The sequence below is a fragment of the Pelobates fuscus genome, chromosome 7 (genome assembly GCF_036172605.1).
Source record: "Pelobates fuscus isolate aPelFus1 chromosome 7, aPelFus1.pri, whole genome shotgun sequence".
NCBI classification, from domain to species: Eukaryota; Metazoa; Chordata; class Amphibia; order Anura; family Pelobatidae; genus Pelobates; species Pelobates fuscus.
Genome location: NC_086323.1, coordinates 169,631,406 through 169,652,236, shown reverse-complemented (window position 1 = coordinate 169,652,236; position 20,831 = coordinate 169,631,406). Strand labels below are relative to the sequence as shown.

The window sequence follows — 20,831 nt, the reverse complement described above, 5'->3', positions numbered from 1 at the left end:
TGCCAACCCTGCATAGTCAATATGACCATGTAGTCCTTCGTGACATCTGGCACCCTGTTTAACTTGACCAGAAGCTCAAGCCAGACAACTTCGCTGAGACTACCGATGGCGAACACCCCAATGCTTCCTAAAACCATAAAAGGCGCAGGAGGCTCTGAATCTGATCGTCTTCCGAGGGAAAACCCACGAGCGCTTGTTCAAAGTTCAACCATTCCCCCCATGCCTTACCGTAGGGGGCCCAGGTGGCATCTGAGACAGAAGTCCGGATCCACGCCCTCACTCGTTCAGCTCAAAGTACCACAGCTCCATCGGGCAACGGTAACATTCTGTGTCCGCCCCAGGTGCGGCCACCCTGAACTCCTGCCACTGTGAACGAGAAAAGGCATCTGCTGTTACATTCTTAACATCCGATAGGTGAGCGGCCCTACAAGTGATATTCAAGGCCAAGCAGCACAGTACTAAACACCTCAAAAGACGCACCACAGGGGGAGATGAGGCAGACAGGCTGTTAATGGCCAACACCACCCCCATGTCACAATTGAACACTACCCGCCGATCCTGAAGTACCCCCACAGATACACTTCTACTACGATTAAGGAAAGCTCCAGGAATACCAAATTCCTTGTCAGCCCAGCCAGGTGCCAAGAACCCGGCCAAGAGTTTGCCCAACAATGCTTTCCCAAAGCCCACCGAACCCGCAGCATCGGTGAACAGATGGAGCTCTGAATTTGGCACCTCCGGCGCTTGCCAGTAGGATCTGCCATTGTAATTCTCAAGAAATGCACTCCACACAGCCAAATCATCCCTGAGAGGCCTGGTCAGATGTACAAAGTGATATGGTTTCAGCACACCTGACATCGTAGCCGCACGTCACCTATTGAAAACCCTGCCCATTGGCATGATCCGACAGGCAAATGTAAATTTGCCCAAGAGCGACTGCAGCGTGATCTTCCGGAGACCCTTCGTGGCCTTAACTGCTGCCCACATGTCCCCAACCTTGTAAGCCGGCAAACAGCACTCCCCCACGACCGAGTCAATCTCGATCCCGAGCAAGTGGTAGGGCCCACTGTTTTGTCCATGTGAGGGGAAACCTGAAGGAACTAGTAACATCCGCGACCGACTGAAGCAACTGTGAGCATACCAGAGACTGGGCAGGGGCAACGCATTGGAAATCGTCTAGGTAGGACAGAGTCGACCCTCACCACCGAGTCAATGGATTGAACACTACCCGCCGATCCTGAAGTAAGCCCGCAGTTTGCTTTCCACTGAATTGGACAGTGAAGGAGGAACCACGTTATTACGTTCCCATGAATCTAAGAAGCCCCTTGCACTCCTAACTAAGCTAACCCAGGAACGCTTGCGCCCCACCACCCCCGCTACACCAGACAAGGAAGAATACTCACCAGTGATTGCAGGAACCGTGGGCAGTAGGGAAGCCAAGCCTGAACTGTCAGGCCGCACCGTTTCTTCAGCTACAGGATCAACGTGATTGACAGCAACAGGAACAGTAATAGCATTCTGGACGAGAGGCTGCTCAGGAGGGACAGCTGAGAGGTTGAGGACAATTAGGAGAGAGTTGTAAAATGTTGATTTAGCACTAATTAAGTAGTTAGTCACTCTGGAAAGGGCAGTTTCAGTAGAGTGAAGGGAGCGGAAGCCAGATTGAAAGGGTCAATCTGAAGAGAGTTGCGCTGTGGGATTATTACAACTCAGTGCTTTGTCTTAAATTGTGCAATTAGGTTGTTAATTCACTGCTATTCTTTGCTTCCTGTGTTAAACTCTAGTTTTCCACCAAAGCATTTACTATAAACATGTATTGAATGGGACAACCAGTAGGTGGAGGTAATGTAACAGCACTGCATTGAATGATTCCAGCAAGTGGATAATGGTATCTGAATTGTGCAATACAGTTATGAGACACAAAATTATTTATAAGAGTCAGACTGTATGTGTAGCTGTGTGTCTGTGTACTTTATGTTAGTGCGTATGTGTACCTGTGTGCCTGTATGTTTCTGAGTGTTTGTGCATAACTGTGTGTGTGGCAGTGCATACATCCGTGCATTCCAATGCCAACACTGCACTTGCATTCCAATGCTAATACTACACACAAATACACCCCTGTCATCCCCCCCCCCACACACACAGTCACCCCCCTCCACACACTGTCAACCCCTACGCACTGTCACCTCAAAACACATACGGTCACCCTCCCTCACACACTGTCAGCTCCTTCAATCTGCTACACTCACATTAACTCCCCCAATTCTGTCACACTCACACATGCCACACTCACCTTCCATCACTCTGCCACACTCACCCTATCACATTAACTCCTCTAATGCTGTCATATTCATCCCCCCAACCATGCCACACTCACCCTGTCACATAAAGCTCCCATAATCGGATCACGCTCACCTCCTCTCGCCCTGTCACACTCCTTTCTCCAACCATGTCATGACCACCCTCTAACCCTTTCACACTCACACTCAACCCTCTGGCCCTGTCACACTCACCTTTCCACCGTTACCCCTTTTCTCTCCCTGTCACAGTCACCCCCTGAAGACAGCCATCATACGCACAGTCATGAAACATAGCTGCGCCATAAACACAATGCACAAAAACCACAGGCAGCCCCCCCATACACACAACACATTGCAAACAGTTACCACACACATGGTCACATACACATGGTCACAGAGACGTACATTTGAACACAAGGACACTCACTGTCAGACTCACACCCAGATAACAGATAGTTATTAATGGGCAAAGGGGTCTAGGGAGCCCAAGCAAATGCTTGCCCAGGGTCCAATCTATATTAAAGACGGCCCTGCCAACATCCTACATGTGCTGGCAGGGCAGAGCCTCGACCTGCTCTGTTTTGCCCCCCGGACCCCCTCGGATCCGCCACTGTGCTGCAGAATATGTTGTCTCTATATAAACAATTGTAATTGAATTGTATTTGAAGGGGAAGGGAATATTTATTAACATTCTCTCCTTCTTTATGTTGTGACTGACAGGTGAAAATGTCAGAGTTTATAACAGTGAGTGACAGGGAGTCAGGAAGGAGGCAACAGTAAGTGTAGTAATGTGGCTTTCTAAGGTTCATTTGTCAGAAATTGGGAAGAGACAGTTTACCTTTGAACCTAGTAAAACTCCAATTCAGTGCCTACTGCAGGAAAGAATAGTGCCAAGGAGAATAGAACTAGTATTATGAGGGATGAAACTGGTGGAAATCATGAAGTAGTGACACACAGGGTTATTCACTATAGAGGGAATTGCAGGAAATGCAGTGTGAATTTCATAATTAAGGTCTAAATAGGTAAACGGAAATATTCCTATTCCAGCTATGCTTTCAGTTTGGCTACTTTGGCCTTTAAATTAAAATTGAAGATTATATTAGCTTTAGTGTACTAATAATCTTAATTTTAGTAATGACAGGAGGCGAATATTTGCATATCTTTCTTTACTGAAAACTCCAGCAGCATAGAAACAGTAACAACCAATCAGAGAAAAGATATGCTGCCCATAAAAGGGCCTGTCTATGACATCATTTCCTCTTTCTTTGAGGCGAAAAAAGTAACAGTCAATACATAAAAACATCAATACAGATTAACAATTCAACAACATAACGATAATGAACTTTGGTAGATCCATGATGTGACGGAGTGGAAGACGATTCTTCGTCCCATAAAATGGATATTCACGCTGAAAGAAAAAGAAAAAGGTGAAAGGTTTCTGGCGTGGCAACGTGTCCGCATATCATAACCAAATGTATAACTGAGCAGTAATGTAAAATAAGATGCGTAGCCTTATACTTTAGCATAGAACATCAAAATCAGAACGTGAGAAGCAATACAACCAAATCAAAGGAAAACTGATAATTTATATACTCCATGCATAACAACAACAATGTAAACATATGCTAACATATACAGCAAGAACCTGCATGCTTACCTGAGCACTAGGACTTAATCCTGAAAAAACTAAGTAATCTGGGGGGGAAAATACCCTAGGGCGGGAAATATTCGCCTCCTGTCATTACTAAAATTAAGATTATTAGTACACTAAAGCTAATATAATCTTCAATTTTACCACATGACAGGAGGCTTCATATTTGCATTTTTAAAGCTTAGGCCGAACTAGTGTGAAGGAAGCATGTGAAATTTGGCGGAAATAAAAAGTACGAAACGTACTTTCCCGAGACCAGTCCACACACCGCATAATGTCGGCTAGGGAGGCGCCTGCCAAGAACGCTTGGGACGCTGCCGCCCCTCTGACCGAGTGTGCTCCAAAGCTAGATTCGATTCCTGCCAACTGGAGTAACCATCAAACCCATCTGGCCAGGGTTGTCGCAGACACTGGGCCGTGAGGCTTTACGTAGGAAATCAGCAACTGACCCGACAAGGAGCGCCGGAGGGCGGCTGTGATTTCTACGTATCTCCTAAGTGTCTTGACAACGCACAGTTTGGAGTCTGATTCGAAATAAGGGTAAGACACAGAGGACGAATCTGATTTAGTCCGTCTTGCGATGGAAAAAGTGACTCCCTCTGGAGTGAGAGAGAAACCATCCACGTCAAAAGCCCTAATGTCAGACACCCGTCGGAAAGAGACGAGGCATAACAACAAGGCCAATTTGGCTGAGAGTTGTTTCAGCGATAGCGCAGGGTTGTCTGGCCAACCCCGAAGGAAATCCAGCACTCCATTCACTTGCCAGAGGTTGGAATATTTGGGTGCTGGTGGTCTCGTCAGTCTGGCGCCCCGCAGTAGACGACATACCAGCGGGTCCTGACCCACCGGTCTGCCTTGTACTGGGACGTGCGCCGCTGAAATCGCCGATCTGATCACGTTAAGGGATCTATATGATCGACCCGTCGAGAAAAGATGAGCAAGGTAATTGAGTATTAATGGGACAGGGGCAGTAAAGGGATCGGAATCCCTTTCCATGCACCAATCACTCCAGGCTGACCAGGCGGAGATGTAACATCTCCTGGTGCCCGGGGCCCATGAGTCCCATAGGAGATCTTTAGTAGATTGCGATAGGCCGTGGACCGACCAGGAGCCCCAGAAATCGTCCAGGCCACCAGTTCCAGACGTCCTTCCAGGACGAGGGGGTGAGGTTCCTCTCGCGGTCCCGACAGGAGAAGTGGAAAGGTAGGAAGTAGGACAGGATTGTCGTGAGACATCTCCAGGAGATCCGGAAACCACGGTTGACTCTGCCAGAGAGGCGCTATGAGGAGGAGCGATATCCTGTGGGTGCGTAAGTACCGTAGTACCCGTGGAATCATCGAAAATGGAGGGAAGGCGTAGGCCCCTTGAGAGGGCCAGTCTTGAAGGAATGCATCCGCTGCTTCGCCCATCGGGTCCGGAAGCCAACTGTAGTATCTCCGTAGCTGGTGGTTGGTCCTTGAGGCGAACAAGTCTATTGATAGCGGACCCATCCGTTGTCGTAGTGTCTGAAACACCTCCCTGTTGAGTGTCCAATCGCTGGTGTCTCTCCAGTGTCGGGAGAACCAGTCCGCCATCAGGTTGGAGACCCCTGGGAGATATTCCACCTGTAACGTGATGTTCCTCCGTATGCAGAAGCTGTAGATGTCCTTTGTGGCTTCGGTCAGGTCTTTGGACCTCGCTCCGCCCAGGCGGTTCATGTATTGCACCACTGAGATGTTGTCCATGCGGAGTAGGATACAGCAATTCGACTTGTCTTTGGCCAGGCTGCGTAAGGCGAAGGAACCCGCAATCAACTCCAGGCAGTTGATGTGTAGGTCGGTCTCCTCTTCCTGCCATGGGCCCCCCGTGGAGGCCTCTGAGCAGTGGGCGCCCCATCCCCACAAACTGGCGTCCGATTCCACGACGAAGTCCGGGGAGGATCCGAAGATCGCCTTGCCATTCCAGGCTTGTATGTGTAGCAACCACCATCGTAGTTCTGATCTCACCTCCCGAGTGAGTGGGATCCAGTGGTCGTAGGAATGTCCGGTGCGCAGATATCCCGCTTTCAGCCGTTGCATGGCCCTGTAGTGTAGAGGGCCCGGGAATATCGCCTGAATGGATGAGGACAGGAGTCCTACAATCCGAGCGAGCATCCTGAGCGGTATTGAGTCCATCCTCAAGACTCGCTTGATTTCTTTCCTTATTGAGGTAATCTTTTTCGAGGGGAGGCGTAGTACGCATTCCCTCGAATCGATGTCGAACCCCAGGAATTGTACCGACTGGGATGGAGAGAGAGACGACTTTTGCCTGTTCACCACGAATCCCAGGGACTCCAGTAAGTGAACTACAAATCTCGTCTGCGATCGTAGTCTGGACGCGGATTCGCAGAAGATCAGCAAATCGTCCAAGTATACGAGACAGCGTATGCCCTTCGTACGGATGCGAGCCATCACCGGTCTCAATAGCTTCGTGAAGCACCACGGAGCCGAGCTGAGGCAGAATGGCAGACAAGTGAATTGGCATACCCGTCCTCTCCACCTGAAACTGAGAAATTGACGGTAATCCCTGTCCACGGGGACCGTGAGATATGCGTCTTTGAGGTCCAGGCGTGTAAACCAGTCGTTCTTGACGAGAAGGTCTTGTAGAAGATGGATACCCTCCATCTTGAAGTGTCTGTAGACCACGAAGGTGTTTAGTTGTCGGAGGTTGATGACCGGCCGATACTCGCCTGTCTTTTTCTTGACCAAGAAGATATTGCTTATAAAGCCTCCCCCGTCTGGCGCGTATTGAATTGCGCCCTTCTCGAAGAGCGTGTGGATCTCTTCGTCCACCAGTCGGTTTTGTTCCGACGACATGTGGATCAGGGGGGGGAGTGGTTTGTACGGGTTGCGCGGCAAAGTCTATTACGAAGCCGCGCACCGTTTGGAGAACCCAGGCGTCCTTGGTAATCTGTTCCCAGTTCTGGAAAAAAGAAGACAGGTTGCCTGCAATAAACTTTGGGACATTGGTTTGTACAGAAGGACTCACCATTATTGAAGCGGTCGCGGCCGCGGCCCCTGAAGCCTCTGGTCCTCCCTGCACCTCGGAACGTAGAGGGCCTTTGTGATGAGGACGGGAAGAAGGTTGAAGTCTGTGGAAACGACCTGGAACCTGAGGACCAAAATCGGCTGGCGGCACGGTTCCGCTGTCGGCCAGCCCTTCCAAAAACACCTCTTGGGGGAGGAGTGTGGAACACCTGCCTGAGGGAGGTCTGGGCCTTGTTTAAGGTCGTGAACAAGTTCACATGTCGTTTTGGTTCTGTGATGAAAGCATCGCCAAACAGTAGACCCTGGGCCTTTGGTCCAAATTCCTTGGCTCCCAGTTCCAGGAGCTTGTTGTCGATCCTGATCAGCGCCGATCTGCGTCTCTCGACGCAAAGTGCAGCGTTAGCGTTGCCTATTAGACATACTGCGCGTTGGGCCCATTCGCGTATGACATGAGGGTCCAGTTGCGAGTCTTGGCTGAGGGCCATGTCAGCGAAATATAGCATCTTAGCTATGGGGCCCAGCAGATCCAGCACTTTGTCCTGTGCCGCCTTCATGCCCTTTTCCACCCCTTTGCGTGGGTCTCTGCCCGAGCGTGACATAAACACCACCATCGTGTCATCGAATTCGGGCGTTAGTGCCACTTTGTCGGGAATCAGTGGCCTGGGGCATTCGGCCCGGAGGCGCTCCTTTTCCAATGGCTTGCGCAGCCAGTAGTGGATGAACTTCGCCAGATGTTCTGGCAGCGTCCACTCAGAGGAGCGAGGGTGTCGGATGGTACGTGGGTCAAATAAAGGCATCCCCTGGTCATCCAAAAACACCCCATCTCCGGACGGACCGGCGCGGTGGTCGTCGTCGGCTTCCTTGCCTAGGAAGTTTTCCTTGACATAAGTTGAGGAGGTAGGTGGTAGGTCTTGCCACTCCTCGTCGTCCGAGGGTGAGCCGTCTCCGTGCCACTCGTCTACCACGTCTAGGGGGCGTGGGCCGTAGGCCTCATCCTCCTCCGAGGATAGGGGAGCGAATAGTGCGAGTTGAGGATCCGCGTTCTTCACCCATTTGACGGGTAGCTTGCCCTTCGTCTTGGCAGAAGGGGGGCTCGAAGCTTTTCTGTGCCTTTTGGCCTTGGACACCTCTGAGCCCGACGCATCCATGCGTTCTGGCGGGCTGATGTCGCCTTGGCTGTGGGGGAGGGCTCGTAACAGGGCCTTTTCCACAGAAGCCGCCACGGCGGCATTGATCATGGCCTTAAAGTCTGGGTTATTTTGTGTGTCCTCCATGATCTGAGGCGTATCTCGACCTGTGGGGCGAGAAGCAAGTTTCAGTGTATAGAAGGCTTGATGCACGTAATATAGTGAACAGGGCAGCAAATTATATATATATATTAGGATGAGCCCTCGTGCATATTCTCGGGGTTCACCCCGGGTGGCATGCCGTGGTAACCAGAGGACACCCACATCAACCAAAAAAGGGGGGCTGTATCGCCCTGCATGCGTGTCTGGGGGGTCACCCCAGGTGGTGTGCCATCAAAAAATACCCAGAGGACACCCACATAAATTTCACCCTTGGGTGCAGTAATGTAATAGGACCCTGTGAGGGGTACCCAATGATATACCCTGATGGGGGTAATAGTGTCAGCAAATTCCCCTGAGGGGTGAGAAAATATATATGTATATGTATGTATGTCCCTTTAATTAATTATCACACTGAGGGGACGATAACAACTTATTATAAGCCTTCAAATTTGAGCATGCATTCCCTTGCCTCAGTGAGGCAGATGTACAAACAGGAAAAAATGTTTTGAAGTATTTTCTCCCTCAGGGAGAAAAAAATGCACCTAACAGTAAGTATATATATCTTTCCTTGCACAGCAGTGCAAGGGTTGAGGGAGAAAGGGAACCGGGGAGTCACCCTGAGGGTGGTCCCCGGTATCGTTACGGCAGTCGGTGAGTACCGAACCGCAGAGAGAGGCCGCCGCGGATCTCGCGATAACCGCGAGATCCAAGATGGCCGCCGGCCGCGTGGGGAAGAGATTCCCGCTCGCGGCCGCGAGCGACAAGCAAAAACGCGGTGGAGCAGAAACACAACGAGCCCCGGCTACCCTCCACCCGTCCCCACAATAACCCTGCGTGAGGTAGAGGCAGGTCCGCGCGGCGAGCGTGGCACTGAGAGCCGCGCCGTCCGCGGATCGCCGGAAAAAGGTGAAAGGGAGAAAACAAATATAACGAGCACAGAGTAGAGAGAGGGGAGCAGGTACAGGCAGTCAGGGCAAGAATAAACACATGTATACAAACGAATTCAGTACACAATTAAAAACAGGTACACAGGAAAAAATCTTTGCACAAGGCAAAATACTCTGACCTGTTGATGGCTGGAGCAGCAAAGAAAGAGGAAATGATGTCATAGACAGGCCCTTTTATGGGCAGCATATCTTTTCTCTGATTGGTTGTTACTGTTTCTATGCTGCTGGAGTTTTCAGTAAAGAAAGATATGCAAATATGAAGCCTCCTGTCATGTGGTAAAATTCACTTTGAATTCCTAATAGTCCTGCAAGTGATTGTCATGCACATTCCCAATGCTACTTGTTTGTCTATGAAAGTACTGGTGCAACTTGAGCAAATCACCACACAACACACCATGTCTCTCAGAACATCTATTAGTCCCAGCCTTGCCCCTAACAACCTCCCATGTTGTCCTCATTCTTCTGAAACAATGAATAATATGTCTCCGTCACTTTTTATAGGCAAATGGCAAGGAGTGAAATGGGAGCCCAACCCATGCAAGTGGGTGCAGTAGTCCACTATACTGGCTTCATGGACAAGTGCTTTTAATGATTCTGTCATTTCTGTTCTTTAGGGACTCTCCTTCTGGTGTCTGCTTCTAAGAAAAACACAGAACAGTGGTGCATCCAAATCCTACATGACCATCTGGAAGGTAAAGGGAATTGCGAAGGCTTATCCTCACCATTCTTATTTCACTTATTTAAAGAATTTCTCCAACCACCATGAACATGTCAATCACTTGAAGTAGTCATGGTGGTAGGAGTCTGCTTGAAACACTGCATATTCAGAGTTATCAGTTACATCCTCAGCACATGTGACAGAGCCCAGAATTCCAGGCTGCATAATGTCAATTTTGTGCAAATTTTAGGTCTGTCATCAGCGCACAGCAGCTGGCCACATCATCTCCCTTGCAGGCAGGGGAAGATAGATTGATTTCCCCTCCCTGTGTGCTCTCCCTTCTACCTCCCTCCATTACTTTTCAATATCTTTCCCTTCTCTCCTCTCTGGATCAGACTGCTCATATGTGCTCTGAGCCATAGAAAGGATCCAATCACAGGTTTCTCTATGCAATGCCTGTGATTGGAACACACAAGTGCAGTGATGGTGTCAAGACAGGGCGTAGAATACAGCACAGGGAGCTTTACCCAGCGCTGTGTGTCAGGTAAGTAAAACTCCTTACCTGTTTAGCATGATAGCACATCTCACTACATTAATAAAATCTGAGTTTAACGGGATGGAGTATATATTTGGTGGGGAACTCATAATGAATGTGTGCTGTCACAAAGGAGTTAAAGGACCACTATAGGCACCCAGACCACTTCAGCTCAATGAAGTGGTCTGGGTGCCAGGTCCCTCTAGTTTTAACCCTGCAGCTAAAAACATAGCAGTTTCAGAGAAACTTACTGACAGCCGCTAGAGGCGCTTCCGCGATTCTCACTGTGAAAATCACAGTGAGAAGACGCTGTACATCCATAGGAAAGCATTGAGTAATCCTTTCCTATGGGCGGTTTGAATGCGCGAGTGGCTCTTGTGGAGTTCCCCAGCACAGAGGGAGCCCAGCCCTGGAGAAAGGTAAGTGACTGAAGTGGTTTTAACCCCTTCAGCCCAGCAGTAGGGGGGCTGAGGGTGGGGTGGACCTAATGGACCTACAGGGAGTGCAGAATTATTAGGCAAGTTGTATTTTTGAGGATTAATTTTATTATTGAACAACAACCATGTTCTCAATGAACCCAAAAAACTAATTAATATCAAAGCTGAATATTTTTGGAAGTAGTTTTTAGTTTGTTTTTAGTTATAGCTATTTTAGGGGGATATCTGTGTGTGCAGGTGACTATTACTGTGCATAATTATTAGGCAACTTAACAAAAAACAAATATATACCCATTTCAATTATTTAATTTTACCAGTGAAACCAATATAACATCTCAACATTCACAAATATACATTTCTGACATTCAAAAACAAAATAAAAACAAATCAGTGACCAATATAGCCACCTTTCTTTGCAAGGACACTCAAAAGCCTGCCATCCATGGATTCTGTCAGTGTTTTGATCTGTTCACCATCAACATTGCGTGCAGCAGCAACCACAGCCTCCCAGACACTGTTCAGAGAGGTGTACTGTTTTCCCTCCTTGTAAATCTCACATTTGATGATGGACCACAGGTTCTCAATGGGGTTCAGATCAGGTGAACAAGGAGGCCATGTCATTAGATTTTCTTCTTTTATACCCTTTCTTGCCAGCCACGCTGTGGAGTACTTGGACGCGTGTGATGGAGCATTGTCCTGCATGAAAATCATGTTTTTCTTGAAGGATGCAGACTTCTTCCTGTACCACTGCTTGAAGAAGGTGTCTTCCAGAAACTGGCAGTAGGACTGGGAGTTGAGCTTGACTCCATCCTCAACCCGAAAAGGCCCCACAAGCTCATCTTTGATGATACCAGCCCAAACCAGTACTCCACCTCCACCTTGCTGGCGTCTGAGTCGGACTGGAGCTCTCTGCCCTTTACCAATCCATCCATCTGGCCCATCAAGACTCACTCTCATTTCATCAGTCCATAAAACTTTAGAAAAATCAGTCTTGAGATATTTCTTGGCCCAGTCTTGACGTTTCAGCTTGTGTGTCTTGTTCAGTGGTGGTCGTCTTTCAGCCTTTCTTACCTTGGCCATGTCTCTGAGTATTGCACACCTTGTGCTTTTGGGCACTCCAGTGATGTTGCAGCTCTAAAATATGGCCAAACTGGTGGCAAGTGGCATCTTGGCAGCTGCACGCTTGACTTTTCTCAGTTCATGGGCAGTTATTTTGCGCCTTGGTTTCTCCACACGCTTCTTGCGACCCTGTTGACTATTTTGAATGAAACGCTTGATTGTTCGATGATCACGCTTCAGAAGCTTTGCAATTTTAAGAGTGCTGCATCCCTCTGCAAGATATCTCACTATTTTTGACTTTTCTGAGCCTGTCAAGTCCTTCTTTTGACCCATTTTGCCAAAGGAAAGGAGGTTGCCTAATAATTATGCACACCTGATATAGGGTGTTGATGTCATTAGACCACACCCCTTCTCATTACAGAGATGCACATCACCTAATATGCTTAATTGGTAGTAGGCTTTCGAGCCTATACAGCTTGGAGTAAGACAACATGCATAAAGAGGATGATGTGGTCAAAATACTCATTTGCCTAATAATTCTGCACGCAGTGTATAGTGCCAGGAAAACGAGTTTGTTTTCCTGGCACTATAGTGCTCCTTTAAGCATTGCTTTAATATAAAGTGTTGGTTCAATGCAGGACAATATTTTTAATAATATCCTACACTGGCGGTTTATGTGGGAATTGGTAACTTCATGTACACAGAGGATTAATCTCTGAACCTTGTGATATAATAATCCAGTGCTTTCAAATGTGAAAGGTTAATATTTAGCCTGACTAGGAATAAACCATTAACCATTTTGCATACGAGATCACTGGTCTAGACATGTTTTGTTTTTTGACTGAGAGCTTTCTGGCGTAAAAGTAAAGGGATTCTTTAATTGTATTACCTTTGAAAAAAGCAAAAACAAACTATTATGCACAATACACAAGGAAAATATTATATATATTTTTTATTTCTTGTGTGTGTTTCTGTAAGGTGTTTAAACAGACTTTTCATATATTGTGCACATGCATATGTGTTATGTTATTGATTTATCCAGGTTATGTTTTAGTTCCACTGCTTATTTTTCATTTAATTGATTTAATTGCTGAATAATGAATTGTGAGCAAGCTACGAAGTCAGAGGAAGTGTTTGTGGTGTTCGTTCTCCTCGTGTGCAAAGAAATATTATATTAATAAAACTTTTGGAAAAAATGTCAAGTGATTTTTAAGTCCTTTTAATTGTTGAATTCACTAACAGGGTTATTCACTAAATACCAGATTTTGGCCAGATGGAAAAAATCCAGTGAAAATGGCCACATTTCTGCCACAATGACATTTCTCATATTTACTAAAGCCAAGTTTTAATTTGTTCTGTTCTTTTGTTTTCTCTTTATAGCGCCTCTATTGACAAACGTATTAATTCCGTTTGGCTCCGCTACCACCATCTGTATGCCGATGACATCCAGATATATCTCTCCTTCCCTGAATTCGAAGATTTAGTTAGGCCATTTGCACTGTAAAAGTTTGTTTTTCTTGCATATACTAATTCTGGATTTTAATTTCTCCAAAATCTCATCTTAGAACTGGGACCCTAACCCCTGCATTTCTTCTCTACTCATTGTCCCTTTTTTCGGTTCTGTTTTTTTGTTATGTAAATAGGGACGATTCACTGAACTCTTTAAAGTGAACTTTTTATGCCTGGTTTGTTTTAACGGGTAAAGTTGCATTAAGCAATAAAACATTGTTCATAATTTTTATTTGCTTGGTAATTCTAATATTTCTAAGCAGTTTCTTGAATCTTGCCCCATGCTAAAGCCAACATCATCATCCAATATTTGTGAGGATTACACCCAACCCCATGGTCAACCCTTCCCTTAACTATGATTCACCCTCATTGGGGACACCTCCTCTATAACACTGATACTCTGTCTTCATTGACAGATCAGAAGCATAAGAATGACAGTTCTGACTAAGACGGGCTCAATATAAGAGTAATCACAGCGACTACAGTACAAGACCTGCCCCATTATTACACTAGATGGTTGCAGATTGGCTTACTCTCATAGGTTCCTTTATGTATACACCTCCAATTTATAAATGTTTATATATAACTAGCTCTATGCAATGTGTGTGTGCTTGTGATGTGTGTTTGCTGGCTGTGTGTATTGTGTGTGGTCTCTGTAACCCCCTCCTGCTTGACTTTATTTAAGGAAGGGGGCTACAATCCATGGTGGTTCAATGAGGTGGCAGGGCCAGGGCAAGTATTTTTAGGTACACGGGTGAAGATGATTTTGGCGTGCCCCTTAACCCACCTTTTGTTTCTTATCCCATTTTTTAAATGCCTTCCCCCCTTTAGTGTATCTTATCCACAATTTTTCCCCATTAAGTGTCTTACACCTCCCTTGTGTATCTCTTACAACCCCCCCTTTGTGTGCCTCCATCCCCTTTGTGTGTCTCCTTCTCTCCCAGCCCCTTTGTGTCTTTTACTTTTACCAGCTCCTTTGTGTGTTTCTCTTTCGCCCCAAGCCCATCTATCTCCCTCCAGCCCCTATGTGTCTCCTTTTCCTCTTCTCCAGCCCCTTTGTGTGTCTTTCTCCACCACTCAGCACCCCCATGGGTTCCTTTATCCTCCCCTACATGTCCATTAATGTTCCTCTGCCCTCCCTTACCTGACTCTTAGTCCCCCTCCTGTCCATTGTTCTTCCAGCCCTCTCCCTTGTCCCACCCCCTCCACTGTCCCATAGTGTTCTTCCACACCCTATTTTGTCCCATAGTGTCCCTTACCACCCCCCTCCCCTATCCCATAGTGATCCTTACCACCACCCCGTTCCTGTCCAATTGTGTTCTTTTCTCCCCTCCCCTCCCCTCCCCTGTCCCATAGTGTTCCTTACCACACCCCTCCCCTGTCCCATAGTGTCCCTTACCACCCACCCTCTCTCTTGTCCCATAGTGTCCTTTTCCCCTTGTCCTGTCCCATTGTGTTCCTTATCACCCCCTGTCCCATAGTGTCCCTTACCACCCCTTCCCCTGTCCCATAGTTTTCCTCACTACCCCCCTCCCCGTCCCATAATGTTCCTTACCACGCCCCTCCCCTGTCCCATAGTGTTCCTTACCACCCACCCCCTCCCCTGTCCCATAGTGTTCCTTACCACCCACCCCCTCCCCTGTCCCATAGTGTTCCTTACCACCCACCCCCTCCCCTGTCCCATAGTGTTCTTCCACCCACCCCTGCCCCATAGTGTTCCTTATCACCCCTCCCCCTTCCCTTAGTGCTCCTTTCTCTCCCCCTTGGTCCCTGGTAAGTCTCCTACCTTTATTGTAGCGTGGTAGAGCGGAGCGGACCGCAGTACATGAGCTTCAGTTTCATGTAGTCCTCACAGTGAGCACTTCCTTTCAGTCTTGCCGGGTACAGGAAACATACGTTCCTGTACCGTGGTGCGCACTGCTCCACTTGGCCATGCTACACAGAGTGACTGGCAGGAGGGAGCCACCTCCTGCCGGTCACTCCTATCTAGCGCCCCCCAGGCCGGTGCGCTCTAAGGCAGCCGCTTGTGCCGCCTTATGGACGCGCCGGCCCTGCCCAGTGGTCCAACAGGGGTTAACTTTGCCTCATGGTTTAGCGAAGTATAAGGTTTCCACCACTAGTAGATGCAGACATGGATGTATTTACCACAAGGCAAACAATGCGGCACTTTCAGCGGGGGGCGCCAAAAAATGCCACCCCAAGCTCCCATACAAATGCCTTGTTTGCCTTGTGTTCTGGGGCTGTCCACCTTACCTTGAGTGAGTGTAGCTGTCAGTGTGTGTCTGTGAGTGAGAATGAGTGTGCCTGTGAGTTTATGTCATTTTATGTGTATCTGAGAGTGTGTGCCTGTCAGTGAGTGGGTGTGTCAGTGTGTGTCTGTCAGTGAAAGTGTGTGTTGGTTAAACAGTGTGTGCCAATGACTGTATGTGTGTGCCAATGACTGTGTATCTGTCAGTGAGTGTATATCAGTGCATGTATCAATGAGGGCATGTGTCTGTCAGTCCAAAAAATGGCCTTGACACGAATTGGGGGGGGGGGGAATTTAGATTTTAGGGGTGCCTGAATTTAGTCGTGCCTAGGGCAGCACAAATCAAAAATACACCATTGGATGCAGATATGAGTAATCGCTCACTCACAGTTCGGCACTGTGACTTAACAAGTCAGAGTGCAAGCTGGGAACATTTGGCCACTGCGCTCTGACTCACTAGTGGGCAATGGTTACACAATGGAGCCATTACTGAGGTGTCTACCTGCCTGACGTGCAAACCTCATGCTGAAAGCACTGATCCCTCTCACCAAGGTAATCTTGCTCTTCTCCTCGTCATGGCAAAAAGAATAAAACATGGCAAATTTCAATTACATTTTAGTAAAAGTCTTTTGATTAAACAGTCATTTTAGTTTTAGTCATATTTTAGTCATCTGAATTGGTTTCGTTTTTGTCAACTAAATCTCCAGTAGATGTTAGTTGGCACAGCTAAAATCTAATGGTTTTAGTAAAAGCCTCTGTCTCTTTTGCCACTTCCTCAGCCCCTTTGTGTCCTCCCAGCCCCTCTAGGTGTCTCTCTCCCAAGCTCTGGTGTGTCTCTTTTGCCGCTTCCACAGCCCCTCTGTGCAGTGTTAATTTAGTCATAGTCTTTTGACTAAAATGCCATTTTAGTTTTAGTCGTATTCTAGTCATCTGAATAGTTTTAGTTTAAGTCAACTAAAATCTGACTAAAATTGTTAATCAACAAAATTAACACTGTTTGGAAACCAATGTTTTTTCATCTTTAAAAAAAAAAAAAAGAAAATCTTCCTCCTCCTTAGTGATTGATAGTTTTACCTGAAAGTTTAATTATTATGCAGAAGGTGGAGAAATTCCAAAAGCTCTGGCTGGTCAATGAACCATGAGTTCAAATTCGAAAGCAACATAACATTTCCAAATTATGGTTTTCATTTAGCAGTACACAATCCTGAACCTGTGCCAGTTTAAACTTTAGCCCTTCCCTCTGCTAACGCACATACTGTATTAGAAAAGTATCTTGGCAAAGAGAGTGCAGGAAGAATCTGAATTTCACAACAATCAGCTATGAAAACGGAAAACTGCAGCTGTCTACAAAACAAATGTTGATATCAAGTGACAGAGTTCTGTGATAAGGTAAGGGGGCTGTATGATCGGATATGTTTCTATTAATTCCTTTAAAAAGCAGAAGTTTTTTTTGTTTGTCCTTAACTGAACTTGACAACATTGTTGTGGCAGTTTGTACTCTCAGGAACACATTGCTTGTTAAATATACTTCAACTATCCTCCTGAGAGGTGCACACAGCATTGTTTGCACGGCTTCATATAACATTAAACCCTTTGCTGTTTCATTCCTTGTGATGTTTCTCTAAGATGACATTTGTAGCAGAGTTACGGGGTGACACAGAAGGCTGATTTTAGAAAGATTCTTATTCTTATTTATAAAGCTCCTACATTTTCTACAGCGCTGTATAACAGATGGACGAGTCTGTAAACATTATATTACACTAGCTGCAATCCAATATCAGTATTTGATCTTACATCAATACATTGTTAGCATTGCACGTGTGTTTTCAAATTGATCCAAAATTGTCACCATCTTTTTTTCCCCCAATTAGGCTGCGAAACTTAGAAATTGTTATCAACTGAATACCGGGTTTGACTTCAGTGGTTCTTGTTAGTCACACAATGTAGAAATGGATACTCAGAGATCACAAGATGTACATTTTACAAAATAGATCCATCTTGTAAAGTTCTGATAGTGGCATTTGCAGTGGCAAAATTTGACATGTGTGTCATTAACCTGTTGTTCTCAAATATGTAATTGGTTTCTTTATTTTTCTTTCTTCCTTTCTCTCTATCTCTCTTTCCCTCTTATGCTGTGTTGTTGATTTTGGTACATCATATTGTCGTAGTAGTGCTGATTTTGTGCTTTATTCGGTTTAATTGATCAACCTGGAATTGCCATTTGGCGGTAATGGTAATGTTTACAGTGCAGGATCTCAATGCCTCTAGTGGCGGTTACTGAGTGCTGTGAGGGAGAAAAGGTGAGTACATACTAACACATTCACGAACAGACACACACACACACACACACACACACACACAGTAACACACTCACTAACAGACATACACACTAACAGGCACACAGATGATAACACACTCCCTAACAGACACACACACACTAACAGACACACACACTCACTAACAGACACACACATAGTAACACACTCCCTAACAGACACACATACTAACATACTCTCTAACAGACACACACATACTAACACATTCACTAACAGACACACACACACTTACAGACACACATAGTAACACACTCCCTAACAGACACACACACGAACACACACACACACACACTCACTAATAGACACACACACACTCACTAACAGACACACACACACACACACACTAACACACTCTCTAACATACACACACACTAACACTCTCTAACAGACACGCACATACTAACACAATCACTGACACCCACACATACACACTCACAGACACACACATAGTAGCACACTCACTAACAGACAGACAGACACACACACACACACACACATAGCAACACACTCCCTAACAGACACACACACTCACTAACAGACACACACACACACACAAACACACTCACATTTAAAAAAATATATATATTTATTCAATCCCCCCCAGCCTCCCTACCTTTGGGAGTGCTGGGGTGGATTCTCACTTTCCCTGGGGTCCATTGGCGTCAGCTGGTCACTGCAGTCGGCGAGGGAGCACTGATCCTCCTGTTCATCTCCCTCGCGCGCCGCGTAGCGATGACCCAGAAAGTGCCACCCAAGTTAAATGCCTTGTCAGCCTCACGTTAAATACACCCCTGCTTCAGTGGTTACAGCAGAAAAAGGAGAAGGTTCTGGAGTGGCCATCACAGTCTCCTGACCTTAATATCATTGAGCCACTCTGGGAGATCACAAACGTGCGGTTTATGCATGACGATTAGACTTTGAATGACCTGGAGGCATTTTGCCAAAGCGAGTGGGCAGCTATACCACCTGCAAGAATTAGGGGCCTCATACACAACTATTACTAAAGACTGCACGCTGTCATTGATGCTAAAGGGGGCAATACACAGTATTAAGAACTAACGGTATGCAGACTTTTGAACAGGGGTCATTTAATTTTTTACTTTGTTGCCATGTTTTGTTTTATGATTGTGTCATTCTCTTTTGACCTACAGTTGAAAATAATTCCCATAAGAAAAAAGAAATGCGTTTTGCCTGCTCACTCATGATTTCTTTAAAAATGTTACATATATTACCAATTCTCCAAGGGTATGCAAACTTTTGAGCACAACTATAAGTTTTACCCTTCATCTTCATTCCTTTCATTAAGTAACTTTGCAATGTCATTGTAATTACAGTTACCCAGTCTTTTGTGCAAAGTTTGAATATCTTAACATCCATCAGCTATCTTCATTTTCAGCAATATTATTTCAATAGTAAAATGTATTGTATTTTGGGATAATACATTTGGAGTCATTTTTCCCGACAAGTTCGCAATATCACTGATGAGGCAGAGAAGGACATTTTTCTAATCCCCTCCACAATTATGAACCCTTAATAGGGAGCACATGGGGTAAGTGGCAGCATTGTAACATGGCTGTGTGATACAAAAGCAAATACAAATACACAAAAATAAGTCCTGCTCTCAGACTCCCACTACTCATGGACGGCAGCAATACAGTACACATCAGCCCCAATGCATACAATAAAAAAAAACAAAGAAAAGGTAACTTGTGAATGACTTAATTTGTCAGATATTAGAGATATTGTTTTTCAGCTTAATAAAGGAAGGTGAATTGTTAGTGTATGACTCACCTATTATTTCAACGGGCTGTCACTTCCTCCCAGCACTGCGACCCATAGAGGGGCCCAGTCGTGCTGTTTAAGCACAACCTGGCCCCCGATGGCCCATCATGTTCATCGGATGACCCGAAGTGCATGGGTCACCCAATGGGCTCCTCAGCCTGTGGTCCGCCCCTGCAGAATCTTTTGCGCACACCCCAGGGGGTACTGGTTCATACCCCAAGGGTTATACATACCACAGGTTGGGGACTGCTCATCTAGACCAATTTCTTTTAGTTTGAACACTGACCTATTGTGTGGAACTTGGCAAAATCCAAGTAGATCATATCCACTGCAGCAACCTATACTTCCACTTACTTATTTGCAGAATTAAATTACGTTCGTTTGACATGACCTCTTTTTCATAAAACCATGCTGATGTTTGCTAATGATATTTTTCCTAGTGAATTCCTGAATATTATCCCTTATTAACGTTTTTAATACTTTCCCAGCCACAGATGTTATGCTCACAGGTCTATAATTTCCAGGCAAAGATGTTGAACCCTTTTTGAATATAAAGAAAAAAAAAAGAATCCACAGTTTGTTCACACAACTCGGGGTTTTCCGCCCTTAGATATTACCAAACGAAAGAGAATGAATATATGTGGAACAATGACTATTAAAACGTAATTTTTATTTCATACTACATAATACAAATAAATAATTGGGGAAGCATATTATTGACTTTTAGTCATATTGAAGTCAAAATAAAATTGCCTGCTATAGTCATGCATGCATACTCTGCATGAGTATAGCAGGTGATTTCAATGTCTTCAATATGACTAAAAGTCAATATTCCGATTCCCCGCATATTTATTTACTATGAAATAAAATGTAAGTTTTAGTAGTCATTGTACCAGATATATTATTTTTCCTTTTTGAATATAGGAACCACACCTACCTTCCTTCAATCCTCTGGTACAATTCCTGAAATAAAAAAATCTTGAAAGTTTAAAAATAGAGGTTTACTTATTAACACACTTAGCTCCTTAAGAACTCATGGGTGCATACCATCAGGCCCCGGAGCTTTGTTTACATC

The 20,831-nt window shown here is 45.8% G+C and overlaps 1 protein-coding gene across 1 annotated transcript in view; it reads left to right on the top strand.

The window, feature by feature from the left end:
• The first annotated feature begins 16,826 nt into the window (after positions 1-16,826).
• The window catches only part of CHDH (choline dehydrogenase), a 39,764-nt gene continuing 35,759 nt past the window's right edge, over positions 16,827-20,831 (top strand). The window contains exon 1 of the mRNA XM_063426917.1: positions 16,827-17,027. The gene's annotated coding sequence lies outside the window, so the exon portion shown is untranslated. The remainder of the gene's footprint in view (positions 17,028-20,831) is intronic.